This window comes from Vulpes vulpes, chromosome 16 (genome assembly GCF_048418805.1).
Source record: "Vulpes vulpes isolate BD-2025 chromosome 16, VulVul3, whole genome shotgun sequence".
Classification (NCBI taxonomy): domain Eukaryota; kingdom Metazoa; phylum Chordata; class Mammalia; order Carnivora; family Canidae; genus Vulpes; species Vulpes vulpes.
Window position 1 is genome coordinate 1,197,718 of NC_132795.1, and position 14,335 is coordinate 1,212,052.

The following is a 14,335-nucleotide window of genomic DNA, read 5'->3' on the forward strand; positions in this document are numbered from 1 at the left end:
TAAGTCATTAATAGGCACCAAAATGTATAATTTTTCTCTGTGCAAAAAAAAACACCTTTTTAAAAAGATTTTATTTATTTATTCATGCGAGACACAGAGAGAGGCAGAGACCCAGGCAGAGGGAGAAGCAGGCTCCATGCAGGGAGCCCGATGCGGGACTCGATCCCAGGACCCCGGGGTCATGCCCTGGGGCTGAAGGCAGATGCTCAACTGCTGGGCCCCCCAGGCTTCCCAAAAAAAATGTTTTCTAATTTGAAAACTGTGTATGGGAATGCAAAATGAAAAATTTCCCCAGAATTGTTCCTCAGGGAGATTGGGGATCCTATATATCAGGGTCTTTTCAAAGTCTTCCATTTACAGAGGTCATGATAAGTTCATTAGTCAGAGTTCGCCAAAACCCCTCGTTGGATGAAACTCATGAGTGAGTCTTGAGAACGAAGAGAGAGAGAAGGGCGCGCAAGCCTGCCCTCCCCTTAATCGAGGTTTATTCTGAATGTTCGCTGAGGTTGCACCATACGAAAGGGCTTACAAAAAAAGGGGGGCACAGAATTGGAATACGGATTTAGTAATTATTCCTGAGGTCATGACTTCAGAATTTCCCAATTTTGAATGCCGTGCTCTTTAAGGTAATACTGATCACTGTAATAAATAAGCCCGAATGTGAACCATGGCACGAACTTCCACTTGAATAATACCCAAAAATGGGCACGAATGTCCCACATCTGGTGATTCAGGGAACCGGCCTCTTTCCATCTTTTGGCTCCGCTAATTTAGCAGGCAGCCCCCAAGGCCACGGTGCGTGTCAGCGTCAAGCTAGCGGACGCAGAAGGGTGACGGAGGATTGCGTACGGCGGCTCCTGATGGGCCAGGTCCGAGGGGGCGTACGTCGCTCCTGTCCCCATTTCACCGAGTACGTTCCCGGGTCATGGACGCTCTGCTGTCCGCGTACCGCAGCGGCTCAGAAGTGTAGCCCCAACTCGTGTTTGGAGAGGAGAGGACGGGTTTGCCGAGGAGGCAGCTACTCTCCATCGGGCGAAGTTTTGCAGAGACTATTGAGGCTCACATTAAGAAGCCAAGCATCAGGGGTACCCCGGGGCCATCGTGAAGGGCAAGGCCGCTGTCCCGGTGGCCCGTGAAGGGCTTCTCGGGGCCTAGGACAGATTTTTCAGTGACAGTGCGGCACACGGATTTGCAAAGTGCCGTATCGCAGGCAACTTGGGTGGAAAGGAGATGATGTGCTTGATGTGCTCGGCGAAGCCGTTGGACACCTCAGAGCGATGACAGGCCCCGAGACGATGTCGGGAAACCTCCGAGTTAAAGTGCTTCATGGGAGGGGAGGACAGAAAGGAAAGTGACCCCTTCTGAGTCACAGCGTATGCTGCTTCCCAGGCTCGTGGAGGGCAGGAATGGGACGTGCCGCGCATCTTCCCGCTGCGGAGGGGGCTGCCGTCAAGGGGAGGTGGCCATCGACGAGCACACGGGCGAAGTGGGACCCGATCAATGAAAGACTTTCACCCTGCAAGACGGGGCGGCGGGGGGGGCTTTGTGGGGCGAGAGAGGATCATCGGGGACCCCGGGAACGGCACGTGGGAACGAGAGAGAAGGCGGGAGCTGGGGAATGGGGTCCGTGTCGACGCTGAGCTCTGACTGAGGAAACCAGGGGACCCAGGCGCCCTGGGTGGAGAGGCCTCTGGCCGCGGTGGCCTGCAGGCCTCGCCGTGTGGTGGGGCGGATGGCTCGGTCCCCTGCACCTCTGTTCCCGCAGCTGCATCCAGAGGCGCTCGCGTGACCCCCGGTGAGCCGACGTGCTCACCGGCTGGGGACGCGGGGGGCGCTCTCCGGACGGCCGTCCCGCAGCCCGTCTCCAGCGGGTGCTGTCAGCGCGCGGCTGGTGGCGCCAGGCCTGGGGCACGTGCCCTTCTGGAACGCGACCTCTCCCCGGAGCGGGCTCACCCCGCAGCCCGAGCTCGCCCGTCGGCACCTCAGAGCGCAGGCCACACGCAGGTAAGGGGGACTCTGGTCACGTCATGGATTTTAGTCCTGGTTCCTCTGCGCTGGACGCCGGCAAGTGAAAGGCTGGTCTTGGGAGGAAGCGCTGCGTGGTGCGTGCAGCTCGTCGCGTCGGGGCCGGGGACCAGGTCTCCTGTCATCCTCCCGGGGACCTCCTGAGGGGTGGGGGGGGAGAGGAGGGTCGCCCTTGATTTTACAGCTGAAGAGACCGAGTCGAGGGCACTTGTGCTCCTTTGCCCGGGCCTGCGCCGCAGTTGTGTTGACGGGGGCGCAGGTTCCTTCTGTGACCAGCCGAGCCCCGGGAGCCGCTGGCGGGGAGCGCGGCAGGAGAAGTAGAGGCTAAGGCAAGGACCTCGGTGCCCCGGAGCAGAGGCCGCGTCCGAGCCCTGCGTCCGTCCGAGCCATCGCTCCGGCCCGTCTCTGAGCTTGGCAGAACTTCGCCTGCCAGACACGCGGGGCGGTATAGACGCGTCGTCCCTCCGAGTACTCCTTGGGGGCTTTGTGTGTTTACCTGTGTCTGCCCCGAGACGTGGGCCGTGGGCCGGCAGCAGGCAGCGCAGGAACGGCCTGTCCTAAAGGCGTCAACTATTTCCTCTTACCCTCCCGCCTCTGTTCCCTCTTCCTCCCCGGGAAGCGTTTCTAGATCCTGTGCCGATAGATACGCGTGTATTTGTTTCGGAAGACGCCCGCCTCCTGTGATTTCCCCCCAGAAGTTAAAATGAGGGGACCAGGGACCACTTGCTCCAACACCCATTCCCGGCCTCTTGTGTGTGACCGTTTCACTTGCTGTAATAAACGCAGAAAACCCGGATGGGGTGGGCCTCATGGGCCTCTGCAGAGGCCACGCCTGGGGACGCCCGCGTGGGGGCCCTACACGCGCTCCCCTCCGTCTGCACGCGGCTCGCTGCCGCCCCGGGGCGTTTCGTCCGGGCTGCAGGGGCTCGAACCAGTCGGCCTAAGAGCGTTTGTTTTCTCGGGGTAACACAGCCCTGCTAGAGGCACCGGGTGAAAAGTCGCTCAGAGCGTTAAAGCCCTCAGTCATCAATCCGTGGCCGGAAAATTTCGAAGTGGCTGGGGCTTGAGCGAAGCAAAGTGGCTTGAATGTGTAGGCGCTTTAAGACAGCACTTGATTGCACGTTTTAAAATAGGGAATGCAAATTGAAATTCCTCCCGGGTGCTTTAAATCATGCATTATATGTGCAGTATTTTCAATTAGCCGCAGAAAAAATATGTTCCGTGTGGCTCTATTTTTACAGCTGGGAATTGCTCTGAGAACACAATTGACTATTTCATACATGTGAGATTTATTTAAATGACTCACGGGGCATTTGCAGTTTAACCAATAATTGAAAATATTGTTGCAGTGTGGCAGGTAGAACTAGGATGTCATTTCGCATGCCCGAAGAGGCGCCCCAAGCTCGGCGGCGTTCCATGCGTCAGAGGGCCGGGCAGTGGACAGGCAGCGAGCGCCGTACCGAGACTCAGTCCTTCCCTTTGCATTCCTGGGCTACACCCCCCCCCCGGAAAGACTGAGGATGCTTGGCCGACTGGGGGCTCTCTGGGCGGTGCTCCCACGAGAGACCCCCAACGTGAAGATGTGGTCTTGTTTCTCTCGTTTCTCTCTCCTAGTCTCACGCACTGGACATGACAAAAGATCAGGTCAGGTGTGGGGAAGCGCGTCCTACCCCAGCTCTTCTCTTGCCTCCCCGCCCCCTTTGCCGGCCATTTCACAGCAGACATCACCTCAAGTACTGATGCAGGAAGCTGGGGTGGCTCTCGGGATGGACCAACCGGCCTCTCCGCGGCCGTTCATGACTGTTACTGGGAAGTTGGAATGTGCGCTCCACCGTGATGACGTTGTAGATGGCGGTGAGGTGATTACTGAAATGCGTTACTGCTCAGTGCGACTCAGACAGAGGGTGGGTTAATTAGGTATTTTGTGGACAGCATTAAAGTCCTAACCACCAATTTCTAATTTTTCTCTGCATCAGTGGTTCTCAGCCAGAGTGGTCCTTCCTCCTACCCCAGGGACGTTGGTTAAGGTCTCTGGATATTTGTCAACGTCTCCAGACATTTGGTTGTTGCAATTGGTGGTTGGGTGGGGGGGCGGGTGCTACTAGCATCTAGTGGGTAGAGGCCAGCGGTGCTGCTACACGTCCTACAATACACAGGATAGTCCCTCCAACAAGGAATTATCCAGCAAAAAATGTCTGTAGTGCCCACGTTATGAAGCCTCGCTCTAGAATTTCTTTAAAAAAAAAAAAAAGACTTCCCCAAATATTTTAGAATACAACCTGCCTTAACATCTTGTGAGCCACCTCAGTGTCCCATGTGCCATGTTGGATGCACGGGAAGAGTGGCAAACAGGGCACACAGGGGCCTCCCCTCACTCACAGGCATGAAGAGAGGGGGAGAGGCAGGTGTTCCAGGCAGGGGGCCGTGGGCATGGAGGCCCAAGGCTGGAAAGAACCTGGCCTCTCCTGTGACCTGCCAGGAGACACGTGTGTCTCTGGAAGGAAGCCAAGTCCAGACAAAGCAGGTCAACTCACGGGATGTGGGAGGGAATTTTATTTCATTGTAAGAGTCAGGGACACCTGGTCTTGGTGCCAAGGGTCATGGTCAGCCTTCCTGGTCAGCAGGGTCACTGGGACAGTGCACACAATGGATCGGGTGTCAGACACGTTCTACTCCAGAAATGCTGGTGACTTGACTCTGAGGACAAAGGAGAGACAGAGTAGACTGTCCAGGAACTGTGTCAGAGGGAGAATGGTGGCAGCATTGTTGGTGGTTCGGGTGAGGTCCCCCCTGGGAAGGGGGACCCGCCATACTTTCAGCTTAGATTTCTGGATGGTTGGGGTACACCACCTGGGCTGTAGAACCTGGAAGAATGGCAGGTTTAGGGATGAATATGTCCTTTTTCCTCGCATCTTAGAATTTCTATGAAGATGGCTGAAGGGACTCCTATATATCTTACTCCTTAATTTTTCTTTTTTTAGAGGAAACTGTTTGAGTCAGCTCTGCTTGCTGAAATGTAAGGTATTTCTCCTCTATTACCTCTGCTCTCGGCTTGCCACCATAATAGGCTTTCTGCTATAGCTCAGAATTATTTCTAAATGGCTTCTTTGGGAAATCATCAAGCATTTTCTGTATTAGATATATTTTTTAATCTAAGCAAGTAAAACAGAGATGAGAGTCGGCTCACAGTCAGACTTGCACCATTGAGGCCCTCAACCACTAGGGCAGGTCTCATCTGGCTTCACTGCACTAAAATTTTTAAAAATGGTTTTAATCTAATCCCACCCTATTTCATGTTTAGCTGGGAGGAAAACACTTTTTCTTATTCATGAGCCTGGCAGTCTTGGAAAGAGCACAAGGAAAGTCACCAGAGTCTGAGCCCATTTACAAAGTCACCCAGTGACCATCCATCATTTCCTGACCCCATCACCAGGGCCGTTTTTGGAGGCTGCATGGACCCTGGCTGCTGCCCCCTAGAGCATGAGGCCACCTTCCCTGAGGACTTGTGACCAGCTGTCAAGCCCTGATAAAGTCACATACTAGACCTTTGAATTCCTCCTACAGCAAAGAAATGAAGGAAATGGCCCGTGACTGAAAAAAAAGACAAGTAAATAGAAAAGTCAGTTTTTAAAATTCGTCTTGATTTTTAGAAATTGGAATTTGGGGGTATTTTGCAATTGAGGGAACTATGAAGATAGGTTGGTGTGTGGGCCTTGAGATGCTGAGGAGAGATCCAAGGACTCCTGAGCCACCATGACGATGGTAGTAAGTGGCAGTAATGGCAGAACTGGCTTTGGTCGAGCTCTTAGTATCTTCAAGAACTGTCCAAAGAGCCTGAGATGTGTTACCCATTGTTATTCTTCACAACAGCCCATAAGACAAGACTGCTATTATATGTACCCATTTCGCAGATGAAGAAACTGAGGCACCATGCTGCGAAGTCCTTGTCAAAAGTCATATAGTAATGGAGCTGGGCTTTGAACTTGGTTGGTTTGTCTCAGGAGCCTGCAGAGGCCAAGAAGACTAATCAGGGAGTTATGAAAAGGCATAAGTATGCAAAAACATATTTTCAGTATCCTTTTTTAGAATATTGAGGGTTTTTTTTAGCATGCTTGCAGGATCGGGAACAATTAAAGTAAATTTTAAAAAGATCTGTCTTTAGGTGCATTTGTTTGACAGAAATTTTTAATTAAGGATTTGAGTCTTACTTTTTTTTTTCTACTTTGTATTTTGAGATAGTTGTAGATTCGTATGCAATTATAAAAAAAACGATGCAGTGGGATCCCATGCACCCTTTCCCTATTTCTCCTACTAGTAACACGTGCATAACTATACACGACGATGAATACCGCAGCTGGGAAGTTGACATTGGTACAAGTCCTCCATCTTACTCAGGTTCCTACAGGCACTCACTGGTGCGTGTGCATTTACTTGTCTGCAGTCTTAGCGTGTGCAGATTTGTGTGCCCCCCACCACAGGGGAGGTAGCATCAAGAGAACCTGCTCCATCATAAGGACCCCGTGTGTCTCCCACCCTCCCTGGCGCCTGGTAACCACTAATAATGTGGTTTATAATTTTATAGACCTTTGTAATTTTGTCATTTTAAGAATATTTTGTAAATGGAATCCTATGGCATGTAACCTTTGGGAATCGACTTTTTTCACTTAGCCTAATTCCCCTGAGATCCATCCAAATTGCTGAGTGTACCAGTAGTTCATTCCTCGTAACCGCTGAGTGGTGTCCCATGGCGTGGTTGTGCGGTTGTGCTGCAGTTTCTTAACCATCCACATGGGCTGTTTCCGGTTTGCGGCTATTACAAATAAGGCTGCTATGAACATTGGTGTAGAGGATTTTGTGTGAACACGAGTTTTCATAAATGTGCAGGATTGCTGGATTATATGATTGAATGCACGTTAGCTTTGTGAGAAACTGCCAAACCACTTTCCAGAGTTGGCTGTGTCGTTTTACATACCCACCAGGGTGAGTTAGCCTGTCTCTCTGCCTCTTCTCCAGCACGTGGCGTGATCACTAGCTTTTATGTTGGCCCTTCTGATAGCTGTGTAGTGATGGTCCGTTGTGGTTTTAATCTGCATTTCCCTAGTGGCAAATGACGTTGAACACCTTTTCGGGAGATTGCTTGCCAACTGTAGATTCTTTTCAATGAAATGTTTGTCAGTGTCTTCGTCCATTTTCTGATGGGAGCGTTTGATTTTTCTTTTAATGTATTATCTGAGTTCTTTATATATCATAGATACTAGTCCTTGGTCAGATATGCAGTTTGCAAATACTTTCTCCCAGGGTGTTGCTTGTCCTTTCGTCCTCTTTGCAGAGCAGATATTTTTTAATTTTGATGAGGTCTGGTTTATCAGTTTTTCCTTTTCTGAGTCTTGCTTTTAGTATCAAGTCTAAGAACAAAGAAGGTTTTGACTCCTGCCTCTGCTGATGCAGCAGCCTGATTGTTGAAAAGAAGGCAGTGGGACAGGGTGGACATCAGTTCTCCCAGCTCCCGTCTGCTTTGGCCTCTGGCGGCTGTCATGTGAGCTGGTTGTCACAGGGTAGATGTTGTCTTGGAAACACCATAAGATGATGATGGTGTGAAAAGAACAGTATTCCCAGAATCTCAGTTTCCAGAACCATTTACGACACCTCCTAACACAAGATGTTTTTGCACATGAGGTCTTCCGTCTGGAGTAGTCCTTCCCGCCCCCTCTCTGTCCCCCTTTGTCCCATCATATCCAGCTCGGCCTCAGTGTTCTCCCCCCACCCCCGCTGCAGCCCCCCTCGGAGCTGTGCCTCAGCCCTGCTGATGCTTGGAGCCGACAGCCCCTTGCTGTTGCACAGGCCTCTCCTGGGCCCTCGAGGGTGTTGAGCAGGGTTTCTGGCCTCTGCCTTCTAGAAGCCAGTAGAGCCCCCCACACCCTGTGGTGACAGCCAAAAATGTCTGCAGATGTTCCCTGGGGGACACACCTGCCCAGGTGGGGCCCCTTGGCTCCAGGCCCTCAGCTCTGGGAGAGTAGGTGCTGAGTGTGTCTTGCCCGTGCGTCGGGTCTGACCTCGGCACTGTGCCCGTCACGCTGGTGTCCGTTAACGTTTGTGAAAAGCAAGTGGACAAATGGCAGCTGCCGTCAGTCCTTCACGAGGCGGCCGGGGGACTCCCACCCTGACATCGAAGAGCCGAGCTGTGGGTTCTGCGCCCTGGAACCTGGAGTCGTGTCTCTGCAGGCGGCTCCGGGCTGCCTGTCCTCCCCGGCTAAGCCCAGGGTGCCCGAGTCCTCCGGGCCTGTCCCATTGAAGCCCACGTCCCCTGGCGGCCAGCGTGGGGCCCTGCAGCCACCGGCTCCCGGCCTCCTCCGGAGAGAAAGGGGGTCCTGCGGGGGCGCTGGGGGGCGGTGCGGGGCCTGCTGGACACCCGAGTCCGCCTTCCCCCGCTGGGTCCCTCTCCCTCGGGCTGGGCCCTGGTCCCTTTCCCCGGGGAAGGGAGGGAAACAGGATTTGGGCTCAATTTTGCTGAGCAAAGCTCATAACCAGATGCAGTTAGTTCAGCAAGTTCCCAGGGGGCGAGCCCAGCGGCCACAGGAGGATCGAGGGGGTGAGTGTTGGCGCCGTGTCTCTGACCTGGTAGGCCTGTCCCCCGAGTCTGAATGCTGGAGCCTGCCCGGGCCTAGCGAACAAGGCTGCAGTGGGGGCGGGGGAAGCCAGGCAGCAGTTGGGGTGACAGGGCCTGCTCCCCGCTGCCACCGCCTCCAGGGAGGCTGGGGCTCCTCCTCTCCCTCCTCTCCCTGTGGGCATCGGGGCCTGGTGGAAGGTCCTTCCCGGGGCTCCTGGCTGCAGCTCGGTGTAACCCCGGCGCCCCACTCCCCGGCCGCAGAACTTCTCTACCACAGGCTGGAGGTGAACGGGATTCCACGAGGGGGGCTGACAGCCCAAAGCTTTCCTTACTGGTGACACGCCTCCCCGCTGAGATTCCGGAAGGGAAGCTGCGGATTCCCTCTTCTCCCACATGGAAAAGGCTTGGATCGAGAACCCTAGGGAGAGCCACCATGGTGTCAGGGCCGGAAACAGTCTTGGACTTCAGACTGAAGCCTGGATTCTAAATGAAGGAGAGTCAGGGTGTCCCGGAGCCAGCCAGCGTGGGGGAGAGTGGGAAGGTGCGCTTCCTTGTGCTCAGGCAAGGCTCTCGCCCTTGTGTGGGGCGTTGTCTTGCTCATGTAGGATATTTAGCAACATCCTTGACCTCAACCCACAGGATGCCGGTAGCACCTCCTCCCAGTTATGACCACCCAGAGTGTCTCCAGACATTGCCAAATGTCCCCTGGGGGGCAGTGTCACCGCCCTCCCCGCTGAAAACCACTGCATTGAGGTAACAGATATTCTGTGCAACTCTTGTGCCTCATAAAGCTGTGGACACTTGTTTACTCCTAGTACTTGCTAATTGAGGCACAGGACAGAGAGGTAGAAGGAAGGTGGTGTTTCTTCCCCTTTTCCTCGGTTGACCCTTTAAACCCCATCACAGGAAGCAGCATGACATATTGGCCAAGAGTGTCAGTTTTCAGACGTGTCTTCACTGCGTACGACCTGTGCAGGCTCTTTAATTTTGGGGGGCTCTGGTCTTTTCCCCTGGAAAGTGTAAATACTAACGCCTCCTTAAGTTGAAGAGTCAGCGAGACGTTGAGGGCACAAAACTCTAGGTACGGTGTCTGGCGTGTAGTAGGCATTCAACGAAGGATGATGCTTTTTCTTGAGTACCTGAGGATGTACTCCACGAGTTCGTCTTCTTGTTGTTGTTGTTGTCATTGTTGTTGTTTTAGAGAGGGAGGGAGCGGGGGAGAGGAGGTCAGAGGATGAGGGAGAGAGACAAGATTGACCAGGCCTCGCCGTCCAGTGTGGAACATGACTCAGGGCTCGGTCTCATGACCCATGACCCTTAAGATCCTGACGGAGCTGAAATCAAGAGCTGGACGCTTAACTGGCTGAGCCACCCGGGCGCCCCTGTATCCACAAGTTTTAAGCAAATTGGAATTTTTTTTTTTTTTAATTAACACTAACAGGGACGCCTGAGAGGCTCAGTCGGTTAACTGTCTGCCTTCGGCTCAGGCCATGACCCCAGGGTCTTGTGCTTCTCTCTCTCCCTCTGCCCCTCCCCCACTACCCCTTCTCTTTCATACAAATAAATGAAATCTCTTAAAAAAAATTAAAAAATAAATCAGCACCAGCAGTTGCTGCTGCTACTTGAAATAGTGATCAGAACAGTTAATAACCATTGAAATACAATGTGTTTCATCCAGACTGAGTTCCTGGTATATGCCAGGGACTATGGTAAATGCAGGGAATAAAAAAAATTTGTAAACCATAATCCCTGCCTTTAAATATCTAATAGGTAGATTTAGCCATATAAGTGTGCCGAATCATGTTCATTGAAATAAAGCCATCAGTTATGAAAAAACTCGCCATGAAATGGTCTGTGGGTTGGAATGGGGTGTGACATGCATCTGCGGGTGTATAAATGGGTCCCACTACAAACCACGAGAGACTCCCAACTCTGGGAAACACACAAAGGGCTGCAGTAGGGGAGGTGGGTGGGGAGATGGGGTGACTGGGTGACGGGCACTGAGGAGGGCACGTGATGGGATGAACACTGGGTGTTATGCTATATGTCGGCAAATTGAATTTAAATTTTTAAAAAATTGTTGAATCCTGCAAAGTAAATAAATAAATAAAGGGATCCCACTCTATCTCTCAACTCTTTCTCCTTCTCCAACAACTACCATTTTTGTACTCAGGCTTGTACGACCCTGTGATTTAACCACTGTTCTTGTGCTCGGGAGTCTTTTCTGCCCCCCCCCCCCCCCATGATACATCTCACCTGACCTAAGTTCCAGCTGATGTTGTTTTATAAATGAAAAGGGACACTCGTTTTAAAGCGATGTGTTCACTGTAGAAATTTTGAAAAATATAGAATAGTATAAAGAATGATAAACTCCTCTCTTTCCCCATCAGAATGATTACATAGATAATCTCTGGATATCCATCATCTTTTTTTCTGTGCTGTGTATTATTTTCACACGGTTGATTATACCGTAGTTTTCCTTTTTCAATTAGGATATGTCCAGAATATGTTACCATATCTTTACATTTTCTTCCAATAGAGTTTCTCAGCAGCTGGATGATGCCATGTGGGGTGGATGTCGTGAACTGACCCTTCTACTCTCCTAGACTTAGTCCCCGAGCCAAGGAGAAAGTGTGAATGATTCACCGAGGAAGCGCTCTGGGGTGAAGCAGGGACTTGAGTGGTGGAAGTGGGGGTTAGAAAGGAAGCAGCCAGTTAGGGAGCGATACCAGTGAGGTCCCGCAGCCCAGTCCCATGGGGAGCCCTGGGGAGTTGACTCCTCCTTCAAGTGGTCTCTGCCACCGAAGGCAAAGGAACTGAGCTCTGCCACTCTTAGACCAGGAGTTAGTGGCTGTCGGCCTCCAGAGGGACAAAGGACGCTGTATGTGAGCTCCCAGCCACGTAAGGCCCACTAAGAAAATGGGCTCCAACTCCCAGCAGGGTTGGGAAGGTAACAGGCACACATATTAGCAAGAAGATACACAAAGCTGGTAAAATGACCCCTTCATTGGAAATTTAGGTTTGCAGTGATCATCGTTACTGCAATCATTTACGGCAAAGAATATCGCGACAATTCTGCTATTAGAAATAACTCCACAGGGATCCCTGGGTGGCGCAGCGGTTTGGCGCCTGCCTTTGGCCCAGGGCGCAATCCTGGAGACCCGGGATCGAATCCCACGGCGGGCTACCGGTGCATGGAGCCTGCTTCTCCCTCTGCCTGTGTCTCTGCCTCTCTCTCTCTCTGTGACTATCATAAATAAATAAAAAAATTAAAAAAAAAAAAAAAAAAAAGAAATAACTCCACAGTGAACGTTTTAGGCCCAAATCTGTTTATTACCTTAGGATTGATTAATAGAGAGGGGGTAACCGTTCTGACAGGTATATACATGTTTAAGGTTAGGCGTACCCCAAATCGCCTTTCAGAAAGCTGTTTTGTTTTATCAATTTACTCTTCCAACATGTACTGGTCATTTTTGACCAGCAACAACCTAGGGAGAGCATCGATTTCTCACTTACGAAATGAGGACCTGTGAACAACATTGGAATTATTCTAAGGGGTCAGAAAAGTCATGTTCATGGTCCAGCTCTGAGAACAGACTGAATAAGTAATACCTCACAATATGATTTTTTTAAATGTATCCAGATGTTATTACAGATAAAAAAAAAGATTTTACACTTTATTGAACTGTTTACGAATTCATAGTAGCTTTTTTTTTTCATAGTAGCTTTTGTCACATATCTTTACAAGTATTTTTTTTTTTATCTTTACAAGTATTAAAAGCATATTTAGTTGGGAAGTATCTGTAACGTTTACGTCTAAAGGAGGTGCTACCTTGTTTTAAAGCTCGAGAGCCACTGGTCACCAGCACTGTAACATCTTAGGTCATCTCTTGGCTGCCACTGAGGGTGTCACCCATTTGAGCTATTGCGTCTTAAAAATTTCTCAGTAAGAAATTTCTACCAAACTCGATCCCACAAATAAAACAGATTTAGTGACTTAAGGCAGCAGACAGAAAAACGTTAGACATTTCTTTGGAACACACCCCCTTCAACTATCACCGGGGAAGCCCTCCATTCTCTTACAGAGACATGGAATACACTAGCATTGTCTTACTGCGCCTTAAAATAACCTGAGGAGGTTGTCAGGATACAGACAGGGCTAAATCACGGTGGAAATACTGTGTTTGACCCATTTTCTTAGCTTGATCGTTGAGACTTTTTAAATAGCTGTTGAAAGAAAAATCAGCCTATTTCAGGTCTTGCACATTGAGGAAGACAAGGGGAGGGGAGCTAACATTCGTTGGGTACTGCTCTGAGCTGGGTGCTGTGCTAGTTACCGTCTTTCTCTCGTGCTTATGGAAATCCCATCACCGGTATTGGAATTTGATTTCAACTAGAGCGTAGATGAGAAAGCGGAGGTTGGTAAAAAGATCGTAACTTGCCTTGGATCTCTTGGCTAGTGAGATGGTAAAATTGGAATTTGAACCTTAGATGAATTCCCCCTGACACTGAGAGGAAAATAGAATAAATGTCCCATAATCCTATATTCTAAAAGACAGACAACTAACAAAGCCCCAGTTGTCTTCTTCCTCCTGGCCTTCCCCTTTTACAGAGATTTCGGAACGAATGATGTGTGGATGAAAGGCCCTTGGCTGTCAGAGTGTACTTGACCAAATGTCTCTTCAAAGGAACCGTTTAAATATCTTCCCATGTATTTCAGTGGCTGAAAATTTCGTGCCTGTTTTTAGGTTCCTTTTGGTTAAATTAATGCATGTCATAGATCAATCATGTACTTTGAAGTCTGATAAAAATTTAAGAGGAAAAAAAAAAATCCAAGAGGTCTCTCACCCTCTCTCAGTAACCTGAAAAAACATTTTAAAACCACCAGGCTACGGTCACTTTGATCAGCTGGCATTTCCTGTTTCTTCTATTAAGTTGTAAAGATGCTGACTCATTCTGCCACCACTCTGCAGGCTTCCCAGGGGTATCAGGATGCACTTCGGTTTTGCTTGTTCATCTAATTTTCCATCTTAAGAGCACATGTTAGATATTAGGAAAATGAAGACAGGTTTCGGTGGACTCCATTTCAGTAACGTCCGCAGAGATACCAGAGTCGTCTCTGCATTTATAGGACCATGTGTGAGGCTTAATGTCAATTATTTGTGCATAACCAGCACCGTCACTTTGCAGATACAGTCTTCATCACCGTGGATCAACTCCTGACGTCTCTAGAATGCCTCTTGCCAAACATCCTTAAGTGTCCGACCTTGGCCTGTTGGCAGTGTCGGAGGGCGGTATTTGGGCCTGACTGCTGGGCGACGGCCACCTGAACGGCTCTCCCTGGCAGCCCAGCACTTTCCCTTCATGCTTGTTTCTCTGGGGAAAACGGGCAGAAGAGGCCGCGATTCCATATAATCCCATGTGCGGAGTTTCCCTCCGCCTCCTGTAGCTGCTGTGGAAGTAATGTTCAGTCTAAAGGCAGAGCAATATGGGGCCGAGTCTACAGACACAGAGACCAGGAGGGTATCTGCACTTTCCCGGTTCTAGAAAAATGTGTGAGCTTTCACTGAGGCGAGGGGCTGGTTGTCACCCCTTCCCACCTGTGATAAACCTGGGACCCTGCCTTGCCATGCTGGATTCACTCTAGGTGCTCTCATTATTTGGTTCTCACAAGCCTTCAGGATGGGTTTGATCCGGGAGACT

The 14,335-nt window shown here is 50.6% G+C and overlaps 1 protein-coding gene across 5 annotated transcripts in view; it reads left to right on the forward strand.

Annotated features, from left to right (window-relative positions):
* Positions 1-14,335, forward strand: part of SERPINE2 (serpin family E member 2) — a 62,497-nt gene that overhangs the window by 16,079 nt on the left and 32,083 nt on the right. Inside the window, exon 1 of one of the 5 annotated variants that reach the window (XM_072742669.1) lies at positions 3,414-3,669. The exons of the other annotated variants lie outside the window; for them this stretch is intronic. The gene's annotated coding sequence lies outside the window, so the exon portion shown is untranslated. Of the gene's footprint in view, positions 1-3,413; positions 3,670-14,335 lie in introns of those variants that run through there. 5 annotated transcript variants of the gene reach the window in all.